At 50.2% G+C, this 25,913-nt stretch overlaps 1 protein-coding gene across 1 annotated transcript in view; it reads right to left on the reverse strand.

Moving 5' to 3' along the window:
- ELK3 (ETS transcription factor ELK3) overlaps positions 1 to 21,510 on the reverse strand; it is a 59,525-nt gene extending 38,015 nt beyond the window's left edge. The window contains exon 1 of the mRNA XM_040980483.1: positions 21,112 to 21,510. The gene's annotated coding sequence lies outside the window, so the exon portion shown is untranslated. The remainder of the gene's footprint in view (positions 1 to 21,111) is intronic.
- Between the last annotated feature and the right edge of the window lie 4,403 nt (positions 21,511 to 25,913).

A 25,913-nucleotide genomic window follows, 5' to 3' on the forward strand; every position in this document is an offset into this window, starting at 1 on the left:
TGAGGGTGAGGGAGCTGTAGAAAAGCAGAGGGTGGGAAAGCTGGCTTGTGGCACAGGGAGAAGTGCCAAACCCTCAGGATAGGGAGGGGACAGGCCCAGAGGGTACTGGGTACCCTCTCTCCCAGAGCAAGCAGACCCAGGGCAGCCTGAGGGGATGACAGCCAGGAGGGGCAGTGGTGAGAGGCACAGCTCCAGGAGCCAGAGCCAGCGCCTGGCCAGTGTGGGTGTGGCTCAAATCTGGCCAAGTCCATAGCTCCTCTCACGCACTGCTCGCTAAGAGGGAGGCTTGGAGAATCTGACAAGAATGCCTGTCCCTTGCCACCCAGCAACAGGGCCTGACAACAGCCAGTCACTCCCCCGGCATCCTCACTTCCCTTCCCAGGCCCAGCCAGAAGAATGCCTGGCCTTGTTTGCACTGAGCAACGTGGGGACAGCATGCCTGCAATGGGCAACGCAGCTGTGGGCTGGGTAGGCCCCTTCCAAGAGGCACAGACATTCACCGCCAAGGTCATTCGGCCAGGCCGTAAATCAGCCCATGGTTGGCTCAAAGCCACAGAGGCATCCCTGAGGCTTCCACTGGGACTGCGGGCTATGTGGCAGCTGGCGGTCCCGGCCCCCAGTGGGAGCCACCCTTGGCATTCCAGAAGGAGAAGCCACTAACTTTCCTCTTGTCACTGGCACCAAGAATTGTTAACAGTTGTTTCACATGCTTGCCCATCTCCACGCCCAAATGCTTGCCTGGGCAAGCTTTCAGACACCCTCAAGAGGCAAAGGGGAGTCTACTGCTAAGTGGACAACAGCTAGGTTTGGAGACGGGAGTGGGAGGAGTCGCTGGGGCCGGGTGGCCGAGCGGTCAGCCATAGCCATGCCCATCCCAACTGACACGAAGTATCAGCTCCGGCTGGGACAGGTGGCGACACACACATCCGCCCAATGGGATTTTCAGCAGGGCCCCTGGGAGCTTTGAGGACTCCTGGGCCTGCTTTTCACCGTGTTCCAGGCTCAGATAGCCATTCGGCAAACAGGCTCAACACACTCAGTTCCTCCCTCCTCACTTCCCTGTGACAGACTGTGCACCGATTCACCGCAGGTCGGGAAACTCATGGGGAAAAAAAACGCAACCAAAGGATACTTTTTTGGACCAAAAACAAAGTTGAAATCAGGTAGTGTTTTTCCATAAACTATTTTCTAGGACTCTAAAATGTTCTGGACCAAAATAAACTGATTATTTTAATTCAAAAATTTTCCATGAACTTAGATATTTTAATTTATTTATTCAAAAGATAAAGATCTTCCATCTGCCAATTCATTCCCCAAATGGCCACAGTAGCCAGGGCTGGGCCAAGCCAAAAGCCAGGCATCCAGAACTCCCGCCGGGCCTCCCACATGCGTGCTGGGGTCCAAGGTGACGAGCTGTCGCTGCTGACACCCTGGGTGCATGTTAGCCGGAAGCTGGAATTGGAACAGAGCCAGGACTCAAGCCGAGGCACTCCACTGTCAGGTGTGGGTATTGCAGGCAGCACCTTAAATGTCCCCACTCATCTGAAAAAGTTTTGAAGCACTCTCTTACTTGAACTTGGCCATGAGATTTGAACCAGCCAGCTGACTGACAGGTAGAAGACACAAACATGGCATCTTGGAGGTAGGGTCTTGGGGTAGCTCAAGTAAGCACTTTTTCGTCCTCCTGTGTTCCCACCATATCCATGGATCTGTGGCCACACAATGAGGCTCATAGTGCTGACCTGAACCCAACCCAAGGCCTGGAGAGCAGCTGCTCCCCGGCACCCCACAGGTGGCAGCAGCAGGTCCCATGGCACAACACACGCCTCTTTGAGCCCAGGACTCAGCCCCACTGCAGTTCCGAGCGGACAATGACAGTGTGCAGAATCTCAGTTTAAAAACTCATCTTGCTACCTGTTGGGCTGCCAGTGTCTTTCCACTCTCAAGCTCACGTTCACATTCACCAAGTATGCACTGCTGGGGGCAGCTGACTGATCAGGTTCCCAAAGTGAGACCACAAGAGGGCTAGGAGCAGAAGGGGAAGAGCCAGAGAAGCAGATGGTGGCAATGGGGACCCTGCTGCCTCATGGCTGAGCTGAGAGAAGGCAAGATGCTGGGAGCCACAACTTCCCCACCCCATGGTGACCCCACAGAGCCGGGGAGAGGCCGTGAGCACTGCAGGACGAGCACCACTGCAGGTCGAGCACCTAGGCTCTGACGGAGGGATCACAGCCTCCAAGCCTCTCACATCTCGGACACAGCCCGGTGCTCACGGCCTCCTTCCCTCCTCCACTCCGATCCATCTGCCAGTTTCCAGCACCGTGCAGTTACTCTCCACGGCCAGCCACAGTGCACTCGGGCAGGCATCTGAAAATGACTGCCCCACAAGCTTATCTCCACACCTACAAGGCCCAGAAATCTCCCCATGGAGGCTTGCCACTCATGGGCCATGTTCTCTGGCCAGAGCCACCAGCACCATTACAGCGGGTAGGTCTAGGTCAGGTGGGGGCCCAGCTGACTCCACAGCACGTGCAGTTTTAAATTCCTGTGGAAAAGTCCGATCCCTGAGCAGGCATTCTGACTGCAGCCTAAGAAGCACTGGTTTACACGCCAGGTGTCCGGTGCTGTCATTAGCAGACAGCTTGGGGCCCCCACATTCCTTATCAGAGTGCCCGGCCCAAATCCCAGCCCCGCCCCCACTCTAGCTCCCTGCAAATGCTCACTCAAGGAAGCAGCAGGTAAGACACGGGTCCCTGCCACTTACAGGGAGGTCTGGGTGGAGTTCCAGCCTCCTGGCCTGAACCCAGCCCAGGCATGGCTGTCGTGGGCATCTGGGGAAGTAAACCAGCAGACAGAAAAATCTCTTGCATGCCATCTTTCTCTATGTCTGCTCTTTAGGGTAAAGTGGACAAGTAACCAATCTCCTGAAAGAAACATTTGCTGAAGATGCTGAGCCCACAGGCTGTAAGCTATCATGGCCTCCCGCAGGTGCACGCCACGGGCTCCCCCCACCTCCGCTTCATCTCACTCCTGTGCCTCCAGGGGGCAGAGGAAGCACGTGTGGGTCAGGAGAACATTCTACAGCATCAAGCCCCTGGGCGTGATGACAAGGCAGCTCATGCCTGCTGCTCGTGTCCACTGCAGAAGAGGCCCACAGGGGTGCAGTCAGCGGCCAGCAGGGCAGCCAGTGCAGAGCGGAGAGGGCAGAGGTGGCCTAAGACTCAACAGGCCGATTGCTGGGAAGAGGAGGAGGAGGAGACATCATCGCTGCAGTCTTGATTATTACCGTCTCTCCCCGTCATCTCCCCAGTCATTGAGCCCTGATTCATTCTGAAATCTGGATGGAGTTGTAAAGAAGAAGACGCTGTGGGTGGATAACGTCGACCCCTTTCAATGTCCCTGGCAGGACTCTCTTGCCAGTGGCCACCTCACAGGCAAGCTATGGCAGCCCCGCACACACCGGCCCCTCTCCTTTCTGAGCCTTCTGCTTGTCTTGGAGACGGGCCTGCCTGCCTTCATCCACAAGGTGGCGCAAGATGCCTTCATGTAAGCTCCCAACAGCCTGGCAGGAGGGTTTTCTTTCCATTCTCAGCAGCTGAAATTCCCCACTTATTTATATATTCTCTTTCCCATTGCTGGCAATCAACATGTCTCTCTGCATGTTCCTGGTTTCATATGTCAAACTCCACCAAGGGAGTGGAAGGGGCAAGATGAAGCTTAGATGTTGTGGTCAACTCAAGTTTGCCAACAAAGAACAAATTAGTCAGAAATCACTGAGCCCCAGGACAGGAGACAAACCCCCATGCAAGAAACAAACAAAACATGCTCAATATGCACATGTCTTCTGGTCTGTGCAAACACACGAGGGGGCAGGTACCTGGCCTAGCAAGTGAAGCTGCCAGCTGCGGTGCCTACTGAAGCAGCTGGCTCCCGAGGTTCCTGCTAAAACAGCCCCTTGGGAGGCAGCAGGCAAGACTCCCACTGGTTGGGTTCCTCCCACCTGCCAGATGTTCTCACACTGTTACCAGGGCACTTTAAATAGCGGAAATGGAATTAAACTTTGTGTCAAAATGCATATTAAATATATAAAATACCCATGCAGTGGTTTCAAGATTTTTTTTGTCACCCAAACCAAATTTATCATCTCAATTCAATTCGAACATGGACTTCTTACAGCACCTTCATAAATTACCACTGGCTAAAATAAATTATGCCATTATATAAAACAAACTCCGGGCTTCTGTCACGGAATTAAAGACAATAGTCGGTCATATTTAGGGTCTATAAAAGTCCAGCATAGAATAACTTCAAGGCATTGAGTAAGTCACAGGGTGGGGGGAGGGGCATTTGTCAAACAGACAACAAGCCACACGTATTGTCAGGTCTCACTATTTTTGTGCAGTGGAATTGAGAATTTATTTTCTAAAGACACTTTATTTTCAACTACTACATAGAGGGGGAAAATAAAAAACACACCCAAGGCCATCTTCATATCCCAGAACCCCTCGGCTGTGAACATGTCTGTACTGATTCATTCTGTATCTACAGGGTGCCCAGTTTTTAGAGAGCGAAGAGGGTGAGAGGTAGATAGCCTTTCACAGTTGGCGATGATTTTTTTAAGTGATATTTAAAAACCCTTCCCCCTAAATACAGAGGAAACGGGCCTGCCCAGCAGCCTAACACCAACGCAGGCAACTCTGTAGGCGGACAGCATCAGGCGGCTCACAGGCGACATGCATAGGGCCATGTCTTCGTCCCACAAGGCTGGTTACCTTCACACAAGCTGAGGTTGCACCCCAGCCACCCTGTTTCTGCCTGTTGGTAAATGTCTTCCACTTCTCATCCAGCCCTGTTTCTCAGTCCGTAGTGGGTCAGGGCTGCGCCTTGGTGCAGGCAAGGCTACCCCTCCCCACCAGCTCCCTCTTGCAACCCCACTGTGGCAATGCCCCCCAACTTCTTAAGGTTCTTGGCACAGGATTTGTTCTTTTGGGAGACCGATGAATAAGCGATGATCTCCTGTCAGAGACACTAAGTGAACAACGACAGTCCAGCACCAAGAGGCAAGCTGGTGTGGACAAGCTGCATGCATTTGGTTCGGCACAGTCGCCTGAACATTGTAACCCTGCAAAGCTCAGAGCAGACACACCCTATTACTTGATGCTCCCAATAAGACTTCCGATGGAGATTATTGCGTTTTTTTGGCCATAATTGTATTAGCATCACCCAGCAACCCTACCACAGCTCCCAACAACTACTCAATAAAAGGTGTGTAAGGGGCCAGCACCATGGTGTAGTAGGCTGAGTCCCTGCCTGTGGTGGTGGCATCCCATATGGCTGCCGATTCCAGTCCCAGCCATTCCACTTCTGATCCAGCTTTCCTACTTATGGGCTGGGAAAACAGTGGAGGATGCCCTAAGTGCTTGGAGACCCACATAGGAGACCTGGAAGAAGCTCCTGACTTGTGGCTTCAGATTGGTTCAGCTTCTGTTGAACTATAGCCAATGGATACAATGGGGAGTGAATCAGCGAATGGAAGATCTCGGTCTCGTCTAACTCTACCTTTCAAATAAAAAGTAAATATTTTTTTTTAAAAAAAGTACGCAAGGAATCTGTGTCTTTGTTTCTACACACTCTCTCACCCAATGTGGGAAGCGACTTTGAAGAACCTTCCCACAGGAGCTAAAGGGCCCAGACACAATCCTCTCCCTTCACCTGTAGCATTAAACTGGCCTCATCTCTTTCTCTCCAGTGTTCTCGGACTAGCTGAGCCCCTTCTTGCATAGACACCTCTCCGTGGAATATCTTGAGAACACCCGAGTGGCTACAGTTGGGGAGATCAAAGCAGCCCACCACTGCAGAGCCCTACCACACAGGGCTGGCCACCACTTAACCACATCCCCATGGGCCTGGCACACCAACTCACAAGTCATGGGTTCTGGAGGGCCAGTCTACCAGGCAACCCGCTGGCATGCCCACAAGGCCAGGCTAGCCCAAGAACTTTTTTTCTTTTCTTCTTTAAAGCAGATGCACTGTTCATTCCCCGTCATTTCTGGACAAAACCCCAGACACCCGCTTGCTTTGCCACGTTTCTGTCGGCTGTGTGGTGTGCTGGCTTGAAGCGCATCTCCGTTCAGTTCTCACAGCCCCGCGTGGCGCGCCGCTTCCCCTTCTGCTGCAGGTTGCCGGCAGGAAACTGGAAAATGGGCCACAGGAAACCCAGTCTCCTGCATCTGTCCCACTTTGTAATTACAGCTCCGGTTTCATTTTGTCTTGTGTGTCAGCTCCGTGTTAACCCTCAATGCGGTGGCCAGTTCTGCTGTCTCGGTCCACGCTGAGGTGCCAACTCTTCCATCCCTTACTCCCTCCTTCCTGCACCAAATTATTAACCCTGTGGGTCCAACAGGGCAAAAGTACCGCGTCTCCTGAGAGCAGTGGCTTCTTAGATGGGTGTGGATGCAGACAGGTGACGGATGAGTTCTGATGAGGCACCAGCTAGTCTCCTGAGAGAACTCAGGACTACTGCCCCTTCCTGGACACAGCCAGAGATCCGACATGAACAGGACGAAAAGTCATCCTTGTTGCCTGAGGAATTCTCAACTCACCAAACTTCAAAAAATAACATGAAACACAGCTACATCTGGGCACTGGCTCGTGTCCCGGCCGCTCTAATCCCGATCCAGCTCCCTGCTTTGTGGCCTGGAAAAGCCTTGAGCCAACCTCACTTGCTTTGGGACCTAGTTCTTGGCATGGAGACCCAGATGAAGCTCCTGGCTCCTGGCTCTGAATTGGCTCAGCGTTGGCCATTTCTGCTGTTGGGGGAGTGAGTTCCTGGATGAAAGATCTTTCTGTCTGTCCTTCTCTCTCTAAATCTATCTTTCAAATAAATAAATCTTAAAAAAAAAAATAAAAAGCTACAATCAACTCACAGTGATCTACCTCATCATGATACTATTTCAAATTGTGTCCCAACAATATCATGACTGAGCTGAACTATGTGAAACTGCTACTTTGATAGCCCCCAGCCAGTACCATCACATGCATATATTTAACCTCAAATGTGTCTTCACACCCATAAAAACGGACATACACACACGAACCTGCACGAGGGAGACAGTGCCTTTAATGTATCTGGTCTTATAGACCCTTCAGAAAACGTAAAATTCACTAGGGAAAAATTAAAGTTACACAATACAGCAGTCAGCAGGGTTTATAAATCCTACAGGCGAGCTGTAGTCCTTAGGTGCCAACCCTGCCACCACATGGAATTCTCCAGAACATTCCCGAGACCACCAGCACACTGTACTGTCCCATCACACGTGAGCGTTCTGGTTGAAGTGTTCCCAATTGAGGAGCACTCAGTGTGTGCCAGGCGTGTCACTGAATAATTCACACCCACTAGCTCAATGGGGAAACGACTCTCAGTTCCCCCTGTCCATGAGGGGACAGTGACTTTGTGAAGCAAGATGGCCCCGGGAGACATGGTGGCCAACAGGGTTCGGGTTCACAAGTGCCTTGCTCCCAATCCCCACCCAGCTGTTCTGCTGCCCAGAGAGGCTGTGCTCCCCTCCGAGGACACCACAGCACCCCCACCATCCCCAAGTGTCCTCACACTGGGACTCCAGGCATCCCAGCGAGCCCAGTCCCAGGAAGCAATCTGTCACTATCCTCTCCACCCCAGGATGATGGGACATGAAGATGACACCATCAGGGGGGCCTCGGGGAGGCTGTCTGGCTCCAGAGAGGGAAACCCCCAACCATGCATGCTTTTCCATTCACCAGGAAGCGCAGTGGACAACATGGCAGCCAATGGGGCAGGGACGGGCTGACCACAGCACCCAGCAGGGGACCCAGTGGCCAGCGGGGGCCTCAACTTTGTGAAAACAGCTTTCCCCTTCGGGGGTTCTAAGAAAGCAGTATTTGGAATTTCCTAGAGGATTACAACACGTTCTACAAACAGCCTTGCTGTCAGTATAGCCTAAGAAACGCCCAGCCTCCAATGAGCATTTCTCTCTCCCCTCCCTGCTTCCCTGACCCCCAGATTCTTCCATCCCAGAGGCCTTTGCATGAATGGAAAAATCTTGCACTCCAATGTCTGTACTAGGAATACAGCCTCAATGCCGTGCTGAGGGGGCAGAGGCAGAGGTCGGCACCTATCGCTCCTCCAAGCCGACGTGAGCACGATGCCGTGAGCCAGACGGACCAATGCTCCTCCAAGGCCGCCCCACGCCCCCTCCTCATCTCTGGCTTCATCTAGCAGTGTGATCAAACTCAAGGCTTCTTTAGGATGAAAATCCTTTCTCCAAGTGGTAATGACCTTTAAAATAAGGATGAAACAATGTCTCCAAGCTTCAAAGAAAGCCTTCCAAGAGATCTTTTCCTTCACCGGACGGCTGCCTTGACATCCTTAAACCCACAGTGTCCTGAGTTAGATCTGGTAAGCTAGTTTTATTTTTTTTCAAGATCAAAATAAAGGAAACCTCACCTATCACTTGCACTTAAAATGAAACCCTCGTCTTTCCGACACGCTGGAGAGCTTTGTGCTAAATAAGAAGTAAGCCTGCTTCCCAAAGCGCAAGTCCAGGACAAAGAGGGGGGCCTCTGCATGCTACAAACATCATGATGGTTTTTCCACATCCAGGCTCCATCGTTTCCTGCCAGAGCATCCTCCAAGCTCTTCTATTGTGTAGCAACTGTAAAATCTTTCTAAATCAGGACTTCCTCCTATTATGCCGCAGGGTGCTCTTTCTGGGAAGGGGAGACCCAAGGCAAAAGGTAGGAATTCCTGCAGCACCACCCAGTGGAAACATTGGGGGAAAAAAAACACAAGATGAAACGCACTTCATAAGAAAAGCCACATCTTCCCTCTTCTAATGAGAAGTGTGGGTGCAGTTCTTTATCCATGGATGGAAACCAGTGCCTGTGCTGCTTACGATGTCTGTGATGTGTGCGCACACACACACACACACACACACACACAAGTTCCCTCCAGTCCCTGGCCCCCACCCACACAGGGTCAGCAAGGATGGTACACCCCTGGGGACAAGGCAGCCTGTCCAGCTGTGCTCAGCTTCCCAGCTCTCACACTGTGACAAAACAACAACAACAATGATGGGCGTGTCCCGGCCCAGCAGCACCCAACCACCTGTTCATCTTCCCCTTCCCACAGACTAGTCTGTACTACCTGAGCCCCCTCCAACATCTGCACAGCTGTTGTCCTTCCAGCTTCTACCCTGGCCAAAGTTTGGACCCAAGCTCTCTTCTCTACCCTCCAACCAACTCCCTCAAGGATGAGCATTGCCCAAAGGGCCCTTCAGCTCAGCCATCGGTTGGCTCCTTTTGTCTCCATTCCCTGCCTACACCCCAACACAGCTCTTCCCTAGCGCCATCTTCTCACACATGCGTGACACATGGGGCTCACATTTTCTTGGGAACTGCAAGGAACAAGCAGAACCCTTGACCTTCTCTTTCTAACTGTCCGTCACACAAAGCTCTGTTGCATGGCCTACAGCCCGAGAGGGGTCATGCTCCCCTCAGGAAAACTCGGGAATTTCATCTTCTCTATAGAAGATAGAAAACACTTCTATAGAAGTGTCAAAGCTGCTTTGACACTTTCTGGATGTCACTGGAGAATATGGTCCCCCACGCCAGCCCTCCAGGCGCAGGAGCTGTTGGTGCAGCAGAAAGAATCTTGGAGAACTGACTAGATATGCTTTTGAAGTATGTGGTCAAGGTTAAACCTTTCCATCAGACCCTATCTGAATTTACCAAGAGCTACTACTGTTCTACAACTTTGTCGTTCTGAAATTGAGTGCCGTTACAATCTGTGTGTTCCTGGCAATGCTGAAATGGAGCTGACGCAATGTGTCAAGCTTAGCCGGTCTTTGGGTCTTGCTCTGTGGAACATTCTCGCACAAGTGTCACTCTGAGTTCCTGGAAATCTGTGAGCAAGGGAATCAGCAACATCTCTACAGACTTTCAAGAAGCTCCGAGAGCCAGTGATGACTGCGGCCAGGAACAGGACTCTCCAGGCCTCTGCTTCTCTGGTCACGCTAACCCCACGGCACATCTTTTACTAGGAACTGGAAATCGGTGCTATAGGCATTTCTACGTAAATCCAGTATGATAATGTATTCCCTCCGGAAGGCACCTACCCTCTCCCCCACCACACAAGGAATCTGCAGTCTTTGGAATGTCATCACCTGCTCACGTGGCAGACATCTGTGCCGGAGGCCAGCGGCACGGCCAGTCGCAAAGGTTGTAACTCTCCCTTTCAGCCTTCCTTGTCCCACATGCACATTGTCTGGACTGCATTTTTGCACATGGACAGCAAGTTGGACTACATGGGATGGTCACAATGCCAAACACAAAGGGTTTCTTCTTATTTCTAACACAAAGTACAAATGACATGAAGGTTTAAAAAAAAAAAAAAACGGGTGGGGGGGAGCCAAAAGCCTTTCGCTTTTTATTTATTGTCTATTTCAAACAAAGCCTTCTTCATAGAAGAAATCACCATACAGGAAACACACATTGGAAATACATTGGTGACACTGTTATTTCTAACAAAACTGCTTCAAAAAATACACTGAGGGAATTCCAAATTAAATAACCTCCTCCCAGTGCCCCGCTGCAAACCTCTCTTTCTACACATTGAAACACTCTGAATCAATGGGTCAACAGGGGTAGACATGTGCTGGTGGTAACAGGGTAGCTGACATCTGTGTCCCACGGCTTTTCCAGATGCTAAGAGACAACACGGGATGGCTCTAGTGACTGGGTCCTGCCTCCCCATGGGAGCCCACGATGGTACATCAAGTACCCAACTCCCAGCTTTCACCCTCATCACTGTGGCCATTTAGGGGGAGAAACAGCAGGTAGGAGCTCTCTCAGTGTTTCTCTGAAATGCCTAAGTGCATGAATAAATAGATGGAGCTGTCAAGTGATGGACAGTAAATGTCCCTACACAAAAGCCATCAGACACATTTAGTGGAAGGACTGGCTGCTGGTGGCACTTGCAGGCAACATCACATCCGTCCTCCTGGCACCCTGGCCTTCCCACCCTCAATTCCCACTCAGGACTCTGCCATCCACCCACTTGGTGAGGCCCTGTATAAACCGCCACACAGAACTCATGACTCAGTTTACACTTATGCCAACTGTCCACTACACACTGATGCAGAATCGTCAAAAAAGTTCATGGAAAAACGCATACTATCAAAAAAAAAACTATGCATGTGTTTCAAGTTTTTACACAAGAAGCTTCCTTTCTGACCCCAATTTCTCCAAGCCCCCTCATAGTAAGTGTGCCAGATAGAAGCTTGAAGGACCTAGGGCCAGTATAGTGGTATAGCGGGTAAAGTTTTCACCCATGGTCCCAGCATCCCATAGGGGCACCAGTACAAGTCCTGGCTGCTTCACTGGATCCAGTTCCCTCCTGCTAGTCTGAGAGGCAGAAGAGGATGGACCAAGTGCTTGGCCCCTGCACCCACGTGGGAGACTCAGAAGACTCTCCTGGTTTCAGACCAGTCCAGCTTTGCCCATTGTGGCCATTTGGGGAGTGAACCACCAGTGGATGGAAAATCTGTGTGTGTGTGTGTGTGTGTGTGTGTGTGTGTGTGTGTGTGTGTGTCCCTCCATCCCTAATTCTGACTTTTCAAGTAAATACATCTTTTTTTAAAAAAATGACATTTTTAATCAGGTAAACTATTTCAATCATCTGATACATGAGGCATCTTTAAGTTTCTATCTTCTTGAAGACCAACTACTAGGTCTTAATATCTAGGTTACAAAAAAGAGCAAAGGATGTGGGAAAGGCTGAAGAAGGCTGCTGGTCTTGTGGTTTGACTCTGATTTAAATCAAAGCAGGGCAACGACCGAGAGCACCGACTCCCACTATTTCAAGTGGCACCGGACACTTATGTGTGCTGTCAGATTCTAGACATCTTCCAACAGCACCTATTTTGGTAATTAAAAAAAAAAGGTGGAATGCATTAAGTTTCTAACACTGTTCAGGTCACTCCCTTTATGCAAGCCTCATAAATGCACAATTATAAATTAACAGTAAAGTGACTCCAAGAGTGAATCCAGCAAGTCTAGGGGGAGAGGAGAGCCGAGCCAAGCCCTCTTTGGGGTCTGTCAAAGGCACTTGGCCTAGAGGGGATGTGCAGCACAGATGTGCCAGGAGGCCCTGCCTGGCAGCCTCTTGGTGGTATGCTTGCAGAGATCGACAGACAATGCCCTCTTGTCTCCATGATCGGCATCTGGGGTTCGGCCTGGAAGACAGGCAGTCTTACAGATACAACTCTCCTACCACTGCTCATGAATTCTGGATCCCCAAGAATGGCAGACGCAGAGGCTCAGCACCTTCCCACAGGTTTCCAGGTGGGACACAATGTTTGAGTCTTTCCACATACATACACCCCTCATGTGCCAGAAGGCTGAGGGCCAATTTGCAGGCAAAAAGATCCACAGCAGCTGAGAGTTGGTTCACTCCTTAACTGCAATGGTTGGGCTGAAGCCAGGAGCCTGGTACTTGATCCAAGGCTCCCATGGGCGTGACAAGGACCGGTCGATTCCATCATGGTTGCTTCCTGGCGTCTGTGACCAGGAAGCTGGTCCAGGGGTCTCATCCAGGCCACTCCCATACAGGACAAGGACGTTCTCACCACTAGGTCCAATGTCCATCCCTCGTTCACTCAGAGACACCACCACTAGGGAGTTTTTTGTTTGCCTCTAAAGGGGAACTTCTCCATGAAGTGTAGCAGTTGTGTTTCCATGCAGTGTCAACTACAGAAAGGTTCAACTTTCAGTGCGAGGAAATTATTGCACTATCTACATGCTATTTTGTGGCTTAGGATATTGCTGAATGAACTATAGGCATTCTGGGCCTCTGTGGTCGCTCTGGGGATGAGGGTAAGGTACAGGTGCAGGCAAGGGCCAAGAACAGGTTCTAGAGTAAACCCAAGAGCTTGTTCTGTTATTGCCACCACTGCTATGGTTGGTTTCTGACCACCAAATACGGGAAGAAAACTCCGCTTAATCATACCTCCTGGCTAGCCCAGTTTTACCTCTCAATAAACTGCTCCTTGGCAAAATGCTGTGAATGTTAACCATCAGACCTAGTCTTCTTGATCTACACCAATGTGGGTGCTCAGTTGTTCATCTCTCACTAACCATACTGGCACAGTCCTTTTATCTGACAAGCCAGGGGTCGTGGTGCCTTCAGCACAGCAGTGAAGACACAACGGAGGATGCCTGCATCCCAAGAACAAGGTTCCAGTCCTGGCTCCACTTCAGACTCCAGCTTCCTCTGAGCACGCACCCTGGGTGGCAGAAGAGTGTAGGTCCCTACCACCTGCAAGGCAGACCTAGACTGAGTTCCCAACTCCTGGCTTCCAACTGGTCAGATCACAGCTGTCACAGGGATGCAGGCAGTGGGCCAGCTCACAGACACTCTTGGTCATCTCTACCTTTCACACGGCTTCATAAAAGGGGGTGGGGCAAAAATCACAGTGACATCCACATAAGAACAAGATCTGAAAACTTGGCTGATGTGGGCCCAGTGCGATAGCACGGCGGCTAAAGTCCTTGCCTTGCATGTGCCAGGATCCCATATGGGCGCCGGTTCTAGTCCTGACGGCCCCGCTTCTCATTCAGCTCCCTGCTTGTGACCTGGGAGGGCAGTCAAGGATGGCCCAAAGCCTTGGAACCCTGCACCCACGTGAGAGACCCGGAAGAAGTTCCTGGCTCCTGGCTTCAGATCAGCTCAGCTCCAGCCGTTGCGGACACTCAGGGAGTGAACCATCAGACAGAGGATCTTCCTCTCTGTCTCCTCCTCTATGTATATCTGACTTTGTAATAAAAATAAATAAATCTTAAAAAAAAAGAAAACTTGGCCAATGAAATTTAATGAATGACCAATGAATGAGTTGATCTAGAATGCCTGATTCAAGATTAATTTTACATTCAGAGTCTTTCCAGCTATATCTCTATGACTTAGCCGTTAACCAACCACTCTGAGAACATGAAGATTCATTTCTAAAAGAGCTAAAGTTTGTCCCCCAGGGATTTAATCAATGAACCGGATGTCTATACACAGACTCTTGTTGCAAGTTTGGAAAAGGCAAAACAATGAAAAGTGATATGGAAGACTCCCCTGGCTATGCTTACAGTTGAACGTAGAGACTTGCCTGTTTGTATTTCAAGTAACCCACTCTAGGAAAGAGCTGCTTGCACACATAGCCACTTGATAAGTTCCAAGGCAAAATGAGAGGCTAACATGATAAACTGGTATGTTTTCCCTCCCTTTAGTGTTTAACTCACCAAGATTCAGGTATTGCATAAACTGCAGGAATGGACAAAGGATAGGGAAAACAGATGCAAGCCCAGAGGGGGCTTCCAGACGAAGGGGTATTACAGATGTGGAACACATCATGACCTACTTCTGACTTCAGAGTTCAAGGATGGGCTAGTGCTACAGTTTTGTAGGTTAAACCCCCACCTGCTACAACACTGGCATCCCACAACATGGGCCAGTTCCTGTCCCAGCTGCTCCACTTCTGATCTAGCTGCCTGCTAATAAGCTGACAAAACAGCAAAGGAGGGCCTGCGTGCTTGGGCTCCTGCCACCCACACAGGAGACCTAGATGAAGCTCCTGGCTTCATCATGGCCAAGTGCTGGCCATGGTGGCTATCTGGGGGGAATGAGTCAGTCAATGGAAGATCTGAAGTCACTCCTTTCTCTCACTCATTCAAATAATATTTTTCAAAAGAATGCAGACATTTAAAAAAAGCCAAGGAGGGTTTGGACAAGGACTTCAGATCATAGGAGATACTACAGGATTGCATACACTTCGTTCCCAAGTTTTAAAGAAGACACTGGTCCCATGTCCAGAAACAAGTGAGATGACCCAGTTCCTGCATGTGGTTAGCAAAAAAATAAAATTACACAGAGAACCTGGGTAACAAGGACACCTGTGAAAGGATGCTAAGAGGCAGGAATGAACAACTGAAGTAGCTCTAGTCTGGGGGACACCTCAGGATCCCCAGGGAGCCCTCAAGCTGAGTGACAGGTAGTTGGAAGAGAGAAAAATCATCAGGTGGCAGCTGGGGAGAAGATTCTCAGGATGGAGAAGAGCACTGATAAAGTTCCTGCAGCCACAGGCCACATGAAACACTGGGGGAATTGAGGAAAGCCCAGCAAGGCTGGTCCAAAGACCAACTGGCTACTCGCATGCAGGGATTCTGGTCTCTATCCTGACCAGTGCCATGGACCATTTCAGGATATTTACAACATCATTCTCAGGCCATACAAAATCTAACTCCCAAATCAGCCTGATGTGACCTACTCAGTCTTGGTCCCACCTGCCATTGCCTTGGCAAGGCCAAACCAGATGCTTTTGCAAAAGGCCTTAAACATGCCTATACCTAAACCGATACGAAAATCCATACCACATTTGCACAACTCTTAGAAACACACACACACATAGAAGAGCACAAACGAGAACTCTGCCTGGGAAGAACTCTGCCAGCCGCTCCACTTCTACCATTTCCTCATCCAGCCATGGAAACCGAGGTCCCAAAAAGATGTAGTGGCATTCCTCCAGCCCATCAGTTTCAAGGGAAGCCACTTTGTTGTTGTTCAACAACACACATATTACTTCTGATTGAATACTTTCCGGAATAACGTGGGTAGGATTTTTCCCCTCTTGCTATATGATACGGAATTACAGGTATTCTAATGGTTTCTTTTGGTCAAGCAGATTAAATATGGCAGGATTTTATCAAGATGTTCTGGGTTCAAGAACCTACATGGTAGAATCATGAAACTGTCATGATAGAATTAGAGATGGGTAATAATAAATCAGCAAGCAGGCAATGTTTTAAGGTGATGAAAATATTCTTTGTATTGGAGGGCATTAACTGAATATGTCCGACACTTAACATTGGTGCATTTTAATGTGCAGCAATCATGTCTCAATTGTTAAAAATGAGAGACACCGAGAGATTTACATTCTTTATAGCTTGGCATAAAGGAGCCTTAACTTCACCAGTATCAAGAGAAAGTATCCAGAAATGTGGCAATTTGTAACTATCCAGTTCTTAGAATAGCTTTCAAAATGGTTTGAAGCCTCACATCTTTTCTTAGAAAGTGAAACTCAATTCATTTTAGTCCAATTCAAACTAGAATCCATGAACAAAATCATTCATTTCTTTAAAAGGTATGGAACTCTGAATCACATTATCTATTTCATGCTTAGCATAATTAGGCATTCCTTTCCAGAAAGTGTGTACATGAAGACATATCAAGAAAGTACTCAGTGAGCTCACCCCAAGGGATAATTCCAACTGGTCTGCTAGTATGACCAGCAGTGTTTCAAACTGGTGACATACATGCAAGCTTCCATGAAAAGAAAGGTCGCTTTTAGTTTGGTTTTGAGAAGGAGTCAAGTCAGGTTTCTGCATAGGACAGCTACTTAAAAGGCTGCACGGTCTAGTTATCTCAAAGGTCTTTAGGATGTGTGAACAGAAAGTTAAACACAAACATTCACACTGATAATTCAATTTACTGCAGCTGCATGAAAACTCTGTAAAAATCAGAGTTTTCATGGTCTCAATCAGAATGTTGACTGACCTCAATTCAAACCGGCCATGGGCAACTGTTACCCTGATCTAAAAATCCAATTTAAAATACCAATTTCAAAGTTCAGAAACTGTGATACAAAATGAAACAAGAGTCGCTAACATGTATCAAACCCAACTGCCTCCTCCTTCCTAGTTAATGGCAGGATGCATTTTCAGTTGAACTTGGTTTTTCTTTCAGCATGTAACATTCAATTTTGACATGTAGTGCTTCCTGTTACTACATCTTGATATTCTGCAAATCATGACTCATTCTGAAGTCAGAGAAACTCATCAAAAATCCCAAATTGCACAGCTCATAGGAACTCAAGCCCTTCCTCAGCACAGCATTCTTAGGACATTACTTGAACCACAGAAAGAGAGAAAAAAAAAAGTCCATGTAGCAATTCTGTCAACCAATTGTTGAGTCAACACATTTGTTAGATCAATAAATCCAAGCTTTATGTGCAGTAATTTTGGTTCTAGTCTAATTGAAACATGTGTGATATGCTAAGTGAAGAAAGTTACAAAACAGTAAACACCACAGGAATCAAATCAAATGCTGTTTATGTATACACACATATTTTTCAAAGAAAAACACACATCAAAATGATAACAGGACAATAGGTGACACTTCTTTTCATGTGGTTTTCCCCAGATTCCCAAGGTAATTAACATCATTTTAATAACAGTAAACCCATCTTTTATTAGGCTAGGATGGTCCAAGTATGCTGTCAATCTAGAAGGCACAGGGCAATTCTGAGTAACTAAACCATAGAAAAAATTTCCCCTGAAACATACAAGAAAAGCCCACAAGAATTGGATCTTCCTTGGCCACCCTACAGGTACAGGTGTTGGCCCTTACTGAAGAGAACCCACTTCTTTGCAAATCTAACGTGGAGCTCCAGGTCTGGGAAACTTGAACATGACCGAGTCACACCCTGGGCTGGAAGGGAGCAGAGCTACAGATTAGTAAGCACTAACTCATCCCCAGCTCCAAAAGGCTGCTCCAGGAAGTGACAGCCTGGCAGGGGTTTTATGGAGTGTGTTGAGTTTATCAATAGACAGCATTTTGCAATGCTTCATGGCACCCTACTGGCCTTCTGACTCAGATATATAAATGTAATTGGGGAGAATGGACCACACAGAATCCAGTATCTGACAGTGAAGAGGGGAATGTTTTAATTTATATACACTGCCTGGAAGTCCTTTAAATCTAATTTCAGGGAAAGATTCAAGTTACAAAATGTTGTTACAAATATAAGTTTAATATATGATGTCAGAGTTACTTTTATTATATACTTCTAGTTTCAAGTTATTTGATTTTTTTAACCCAAGAAAAAGAGGAAGTCGTTAATCAATGTTTAGGTGGTTTCAAAATGCAAATAGGGTTAAAAAATGATTACGCTCCCCCATCTAGGCTTCTGCTATCTGCACTGGTCCTAGTGGTCGAGTCCACAAAGATGGTCATGCCTACAGAAGGTTCCAGGATGGTCTAACTCAGCTCACCAAGGGTCTATTGGCCCAGTACCCAGTCTCTGCCTGCCTTTCTATGGCACAAAAGATAACTCATGAGTACTGCAATATACATGCAAAAACATGCAACTGACAGAACATCCTAGTCACTGAATCAGATGCATGTACAATTTTTCATCACCGTCACCAAAGTACACCAGAATTTCTTAATCTGGACACTACTGATATTAGACTAGAAAATTCTTTGATTCTTTGGGAGGAAAAGACTTTCTGCGAATTGTTGGATGCGTCTACCCACCAGATGCCAGCAATGCCTCCCCCAGCTCTGTCAACCAAAATGTCTCCAGATACTGCCACCTGGGAATCAAGTGACTGCCAGTTGCCAGATGCAGTTAAGAATGAAACGGCACGTACCCCAAACAACAGCAAGCAGGGATGAGACATGACAGTGAGATTTTTCTAAAGGAAATACTCTTAGCAACATTTACTATGTAACCCCCCCTTGGCTTTCCTGTACAAGGTTAGGTCTTGAAAGCTTTTTCATTATCCCATGTAACTTGGATCTTCCTGCTCCCAGCTCTTGAGACCAGCTTCCCAAGCACCTATTTTCCATGCCAGGCATGGTGCTGGGGACAGCCTGTACCCAGGTCCACTGACTCACAGCCTGCTCCGGCGGCCCCCAGGGGCTGTTTTTAGGACAGTCTGCCAGGGTCAGAGAAATGCCAGCACCTTCAAAATGGGGCAATACAGGGACCCCGCGGCTTCAGTTTGGTTCCTGAAAATTCCTCATCCTTTTTAGTAACTTCATGCTTCTAAAGAACCTCTAAAGGATTGGAGAAAGGAAAAAAGTAAAAAAGCCAGCCAGAAGGCCTCTGCTATACTGGGCCTGGAAAGGCCATCACGTTTCATCCTGGGCCAGCTGGGCAGTTGGGGTCATTACTGGAAACTGCAAGAGCACTTATGGACAGACTCTGCTGCCATCTGACCTGCGCACCCTCCTAACACAGTTTGTCATTTTATCGTTCTATAAATTGAAACTCCTAACTGACCTTCCCCCAACAAATGTGTGCCAATCCGAGAGAGAGAGAGAGAAATATGAATATCAATCTCAGCTCAGAAATCAATTATACTCATCAACAGATGCCCGGAATATGCCCAAACCTCAGCACCCCCCTTCCTGCCTCTACCCACCCCCAAACACTGAAGCATAAATGGGAGAAGATGGGCGAGTTTGAGCTGCTGGGGCTACAGAACCTGACCTCTGCCCCTACACACACACACACACACACACACACACACACACACACACACACACACACACACACACACACACACACACACACACACACACACACACACACACACACACACACACACACACACACACACACACACACACACACACACACACACACACACACACACACACACACACACACACACACACACACACACACACACACACACACACACACACCCCCCTTCCCGCGAAAGCCCTGCTCTTCAGGTCGGAGCTCAGAAGTGGTCAAGGGGGGCTGCAAAGTTTGCAGGATTCTGCCCCGCAAAGGTCGGTGTGGCGGCCGATCCCCCGCCCCCCCAAGCCACCCCAGCCCTCCCTGGGGCTGACAGTGGCGGCGGCAGCACAAAACCCCTCCTGTGCCGAGCAGCGGAAACTCCTAATGAGATTAGTTGGTGTGTGGTGCAGACATTACTTCGCAGTGACTAAAGGGGCTCTCTCTCTCCCTCTCCCTGCAGCAGCTAGTGGAAAATTCAGGGCACTTTTTCCCCCTGCAATAGCAGATTCCCTTTAACCCTCTCCCCCCATCCAATTCCAAAAACAACTCGGCCTCCCCCCTTGCAGCCCCCCAAGCCGGGTGGAGTGGGGTTGGCGGGGGTGAGTTAGCGGCTGGGGGCCTTCAAAGGAGCCTGGGCGGGAGGGGGCCTGTGGGCCCCTGGAACACTACAAAGGAAACTGTAAAAGGCACAAATACATAAACCTGAGAAGGAGCAAACCACAGTTTCTTTGTGAGCTCCTCCAGTGAGTCATTTTCAAGACGCTGTCGGCTGCCAGTTTCAAAGCGGAAGCGCATGGCAATTAGTCTTGCCGTTTCCAGACAAGCCAGAGACTCTCCCGACGCTCGTTTTTTTTTTTTTTCCTTCTTCTTCTAAAAAGCCCCTTTTGCAGTTTCTGAAGTCACATTTCTCGCTCCCGCCCCCACCCCACCCGCCGCCTAACCATACCAGGGTCCCCAACACGACTGAGCTCAGAAACCAAGAAAGCCCCAGACCTTTTTCATTCTGTTCTTCACCCCCTCAAATCCTCAACCGCCTCCCCCAAACGCTAACCGCACCCCCACGCTCCATTCCCAAAATGAAAAGTCACCCCCTCTGGGCTGCCGTCCAGCGTCTAGCCCAGACACCATCTCTGGGGGCCGGGTCCTCCTTCCAAACTCTGTGACCCTCCGCTGCCCGTTTAAATGTCCCCCTTGGGCGTGCACCTGGGGCGGCGACCTGGGCTGGGAGTCACCTGCACAGCCACCACGGATGCTGCCCCCAGCCCCACTCCATCTCCCTCCCCAACCCCCAGTCCACGGCCCCAGGGTCGGAGCGCTGGCGCCCCGTCCTCCCCAGCGATAGGGGGAAAGGGGGAGTAGCTGGAAGGTCAGGCGCAGTCCAGCGAGTGTCTTGAGGCACGCAGCCTGGTCGGAGCCCGCATCAGTCCCCCGACATCCCAAACACACAGTCCGGCCCGGAGTTCCCAGTGCAACCTCCGGGGCTGCCAGCCATCTGCGCAGGATCCCCGTGCAAGCCCCGGGCCCCGCGCGCGAGCGCATCAGCAAGCAATAACAGCAGCATTCCCCCACCCACCACCGGCGCCCCCCGGCCCGCGGAGCACCCCGCAGCACCCACCGAACCCTACCCCACCCGGCCCCCGCGCCGCAGGCACAGCAGCCACCCCAGCCACCCCGGAGCAAACTTTGCAGGAGTCCGCGCAACAGGCGGAGCCCCGATGCCTACCCAGACGCGGGGGAGCCTTCAGGAGCCGTCTTCGGGGCAAGGTCTAGGAGGACCCAGGCGAAAGCCCCCGACTTTCCATGCTGACAGGCGTCTGCAGACGCTCTGTTGCTGTTGTAATGAGATCCTGATTCCCCCCCCCCTTTTTTTCTTTCTCTCGCTCCTTTTTTTTTTTCTCCCCCCCCCCCCCCCGTGTGTGTGTGAGAGCAGGAAGTTGGAGCAGTCAGGCCGAGCCGGCTCACTTCCTTTCCTGCATTATTCCCCAGGCGGTGTGCAGGCTGTGTAAACAGGCTTTTCCGCCCCGCGCCGCACGCCCCGGCCGCGGCTGTGCGCCGGGGCTGCCCACCGAGGCCCGCGCATTCCCGCCGCTCCCGGGCCCGCACGCCCCCACGCCGCCCGCGCACCCCCGCCCGCCGCCGGCTGCGCTTCCTGCTCGGCCACCCCCGGGGAGGAGCCCCCGGGGAGGAGCCTCCGGGGGTGGGGATCCCGGTTCGGCCGCAGGAGGCCGAGGGGAGGGGGTCCCTGGGCCGGGCACCGCGGCGGCGGCGGGGTCGCACCCAGCCAGAGTTGGCTAACGAGTGGGGGCGCTTGGGGCGGAGACACCTCCCCCGACCCCTGGCCTCGCAGGCTGGGATGGAAGAGCCGTGGGCGGGCCCGGGGTTCAGGGTCGGGGAGAGAGGGTTTCGGATGAGAAGATGTCGGGCAGGCAGGACTAGAGGCAGCGTTTCCGTCTGGGGACGTAGACGAACCCAGTTCCTGTCTGGGTTTTTGTTTTGGTTTGTTTTGCAAAGCCAGCCCTTAGAGTGGGGGGCCCACGTTGGGGGAAAAAAGTGAGGAGCCATCTGCTGAAAGCCAGCCTTCTCCATCACACACCTTTTTGCCCAGTCCCCAGGGCCTCGCAGTGACCGCGGGGGTGCTCAGTGACCAAGGCCTCGACCGCACCCGGGTCTCACCCTGGGCGCTCAGGCCAGACTCCAGGTTGAAGCCAGGCTGGTGCAGTGGCCCGAGAAAGGGGTAAAGAAGGGAGGGGTGCCTGTTGAAGACCCCTTCGCCCCTAATCCCTAGATGCCAACCACACACGCTCACCTAGAATCCTCCAGCGCCATGACTCTGACTCCTTGGCTGTGTCAAGTCGGGAGTTTCAGGCGAAGCCGTGGATGTGAACGGGATCCGCACACAACTGACCTGGGGCGTGGGGCTAGGGGCACGTGATGAGCCCTGGTTGCTCATCAAGTCCGGGAGTCCCTGATTGAATACACCTGGATGATTCTCCTGCCTGCTGAACAGGAGCATCACCTGGGGAGTGTTTTAAAAAGGATTCAACCATAGAGTCAGCCCGCTTCTCTGGGGTCGAGACCGGAGTCTTCTCCAAAGGCCCACCACCTGTTTCTATTTTCTGCAGTCTCCTTGCTAGGGCATCGTGGATCCAGCTCACGCTTCTATTGATGAGACCTTCCCAAGGGCAGGGTCAGTGCAGTTATTAGAGCTGGTTAGCACCCCCGTCCCCAAGTGCCCATCCCAGCACTGTGAGCAACAGGTGGCCAGTGTGGCTGGCTCAGGTGAGAGGCATGGGGTGGGCGTGGGTAGGTTGGAGACCAGGTGGGAGAGGGAAGCAGGAGGGCAGGGTCAGGGAAGGACAGACCTCTGAATCTCCACAGCTCATTTTCTGCTTTGGGGATCATCGACCTAAATCCCTAGTTGGCCTCCCCTGTCACTCAGCAGGCTTGGTGCTGTGTGCCTGCACGATCCAGCTGTGTGTGGACTGAGTCTGTAAACTTTATCTTTGTCAGGGAGTGGGAGAAACACACACAGATAACTAGCAACCCCTGTTGCTTTGTTTTAGACCTTAAATGCATGAAAGAAACCAGTCTGAAAAGGCTGTGTACTGTATGACACAGTGATATTCTAGAAGAGGAAAAGCTACGGAGACAGTTAAAAGGATGATTGTTAAACTGCATCCCACATCACAGAGCCTGTTTCAAGCCCTGGCTTCGTTTCCTATCCAGCTTCCTGCTAACGCACACCTGGGGAAGACACCAGTGAAGGCTCCAATAGTTGGGTCCTGGCACCCACACAGACCCACACGGATTGAGTTCCAGGCTCCTGGCTTCAGCCTTACTCAGCCCTGACTGTGGGCATTTGGGGAGTGAACCAAAAGACAGAAGAGATCTCTCGCTTGCTCTGCTTTGCAAATAAATAAAACTTAAAGAAAAAATTGTTTGGGGGCCCAGCAGGACAGCCCAACTCGCTAAATGCAAGCACCAGGATCCTATAGGGGGTGCCGATTTGTGTCCCTGCTGCTCCACTTCCAATCCAACTCCCTGCTTGTGTCCTGGGAAAGTAGCAGAGGATGGCCCAAAATCTTGGACCTGCACCCACATGGGAGACCCCAAAGGAGCCCCTGGCTCCATTTTAAAAAAGAAAGTCTTAATTTTTATTTTATTTTATTTTATGGATTTACCTGACAGGAGAGAGGGGAGCTCCCATTTGCTTTTTTACTCCCCAGGTGCCCACAAAAGGCTGGGGCATAAGCCCGAAGATTAGAACTCAATCCAGGTCTCCTGTATGGACAGCAAGGATTCAACTGTGGAGCCATCACTGCTGCCTCTTTGGGTGCACGTTAGCAGGAAGCTGGAACCAGAAACAGAGCCAAGATCCAAATGCAGGCACTCTGCTGGGAGAGGGACTGTCCCAATCAGCCTCTTAACCGTCATGCCAACTGCCTTCTCCTAAAGTCTTATCAATATTTTTTTTAACAAAAACATATGCCCAAGCCAAACATAGGCATATTTTAAGTCAGTAGCATTTACATTTTTGCTTTCTTAGAAATCTTTGTAGAATCCTCACTGCAAGGGAGCAGAAATGTACATGTTTTCTTCAGTTAGGAGAAAGACATTCTAGGAAAAGCACTGCGAGAGCTTTAGGGGTAGCCTTAGGCTTTCCCAACCCACAGAAGGCCTCTGAAGTGTCTGAGATTTTGTATTGGCCACACTGCCTGCTCCCAGATCTTCATGTAAATGAGCACTGCTGAGCAAACTGGCTCCTGCCCCAAGCCCTAAGAACACCTTCAGGGCTCCGCAGCTTCTGTCCTAAGCATTCCAAGAAAAAAACTGCGATGTTTTCCGTGCTGTCCTTCGCCCAGGCTCTAGTACTTGGGAGACTTGTGGAGTTCCTGGCTCCTAACTCTGGCTCCAGCTCAGCCTCAGACATTGCAGGCATTGGGTAGTGAACCAGAGTACAGGAAAGAGTGTTCTCTGCTGGGCCTGGTGTAGTAGCCTAGCGGCTAAAGCCCTCTCTTTGCACATGCTGGGATCCCATGTGGACACAGGTCCTGGTCCCAGCATCCCTGCTTCCCATCCAGCTCTCTGCTGTGGCCTGGGAGGGCAGTTGAGGACGGCCCAAGGCCTTGGAACCCTGCAGCTGTGTAGGAGATCCAGAGGAAGTTCTGGGTTCCTGGCTTCGGATTGACTAGGCTGTTGTGGCCGCTTGGGGAGTGAGGGGGGATTCTCCTCTTTGTCTCTCCTCCTGTCTGTATATCTGACTTTCAAATGAAAATAAATAAATCTTTTTCAAAAAGAGTGTTCTTTCTCAAAAATAAAAGTTGAAAAAAATAAACCAGCGGAGAGCTGTGGAATCTACTGTTCACGATCTACCCCTCTTTTCCTATGCCTTTGTTGTAAAGCAGTCAGCACTTACAACGGTGTGAGTTGCAAAATTACTTCCAGAACCCTCCTTTATTGCTAATGAGACAGGGTCTGCAAGCACACAGAATGAGATTCTTGCTGTTTTGACACAACGGAGAGCTCACCTGCAATGATACCGTTAATCTGTGATGTGTTACATAGAGGTGCCCTGTGAGGGTGAGGAAAAGTTAGCTCAGTCACACTCCATGAAGTCAAGAATGGGAGAGGACCAGCTCTCTCTAAGAAAATCAAAACCCTAGCTGCTAAAGAAGGCATGTGTTTATAAGCTTATGGTGGGATCATGCCGTATAACAAACAAGTCCAAACCATAGTGGTGTTCCCGGGGTTACCAGGTGTGTGGCTGGACCTGGCTCCCTTCTGTGTCACATGAACTCTCACTCTGGGGTCAGCCTGAAGGTAACAGAAGCTTCTTGGGTCATGTGGTACTCCAGGAGACTAGGTACTCCAGAGAAGCGAGTGGAAATCTCTGATGCCTGTGAGAACCTCTGCTTGGGACCTGCTGGCTTTCACTTTTGCTCATGTTGCACTGTGAAAACCGAAGTATAGCCAAGGGGTGACCTCGGTAGATGAGGAGAAGGACAGAGAGGGAAGAGAAAATTGGGATCAAATAATTGGCTGTACCACAAGGGTGAACAGATGATGGGCTTATAAAAACAAGAGTTTTTTCAGGCTCCTCATGATTCAGCACCACCCCTTGGTGATAACAGGTGAGATGCCATAACAAGTTGTAAAAAATTACTAATGGTCACCTGTTACTGGAGAAGTGGAGAAGAAAATAAGCTTTGGAATAAGCCAAAGTAAAATGTTTAAATTCAGGACAGAATAAACAGTGTTTGAAACTTTTGAGCTAGTGATTTTTTTTTTTTTTTGGTGGAAAATTAAGTGGCTTGTCATCACTGCTTTGAAGACTGGCTCAATACTTGGTTGGGGGAGGTCGGTGGGAGTGCTGGAGGCACGGGTTGAACATGAGTAACCAATGCCTGATGGGAAGACAGACCACCCTGATGGAAAGTACACCCAGTCTTCTAACAGTTCCTAGGAAGGAAACTAGGCCCGAGTGCCTGGGCTTGAGGACCAGCTCTGGATCCTGATCCCAGCTAT

This window comes from Ochotona curzoniae, unplaced genomic scaffold (assembly GCF_017591425.1).
Source record: "Ochotona curzoniae isolate NIBS_2020 unplaced genomic scaffold, NIBS_Ocur_1.0 contig_1014, whole genome shotgun sequence".
NCBI lineage: Eukaryota > Metazoa > Chordata > Mammalia > Lagomorpha > Ochotonidae > Ochotona > Ochotona curzoniae.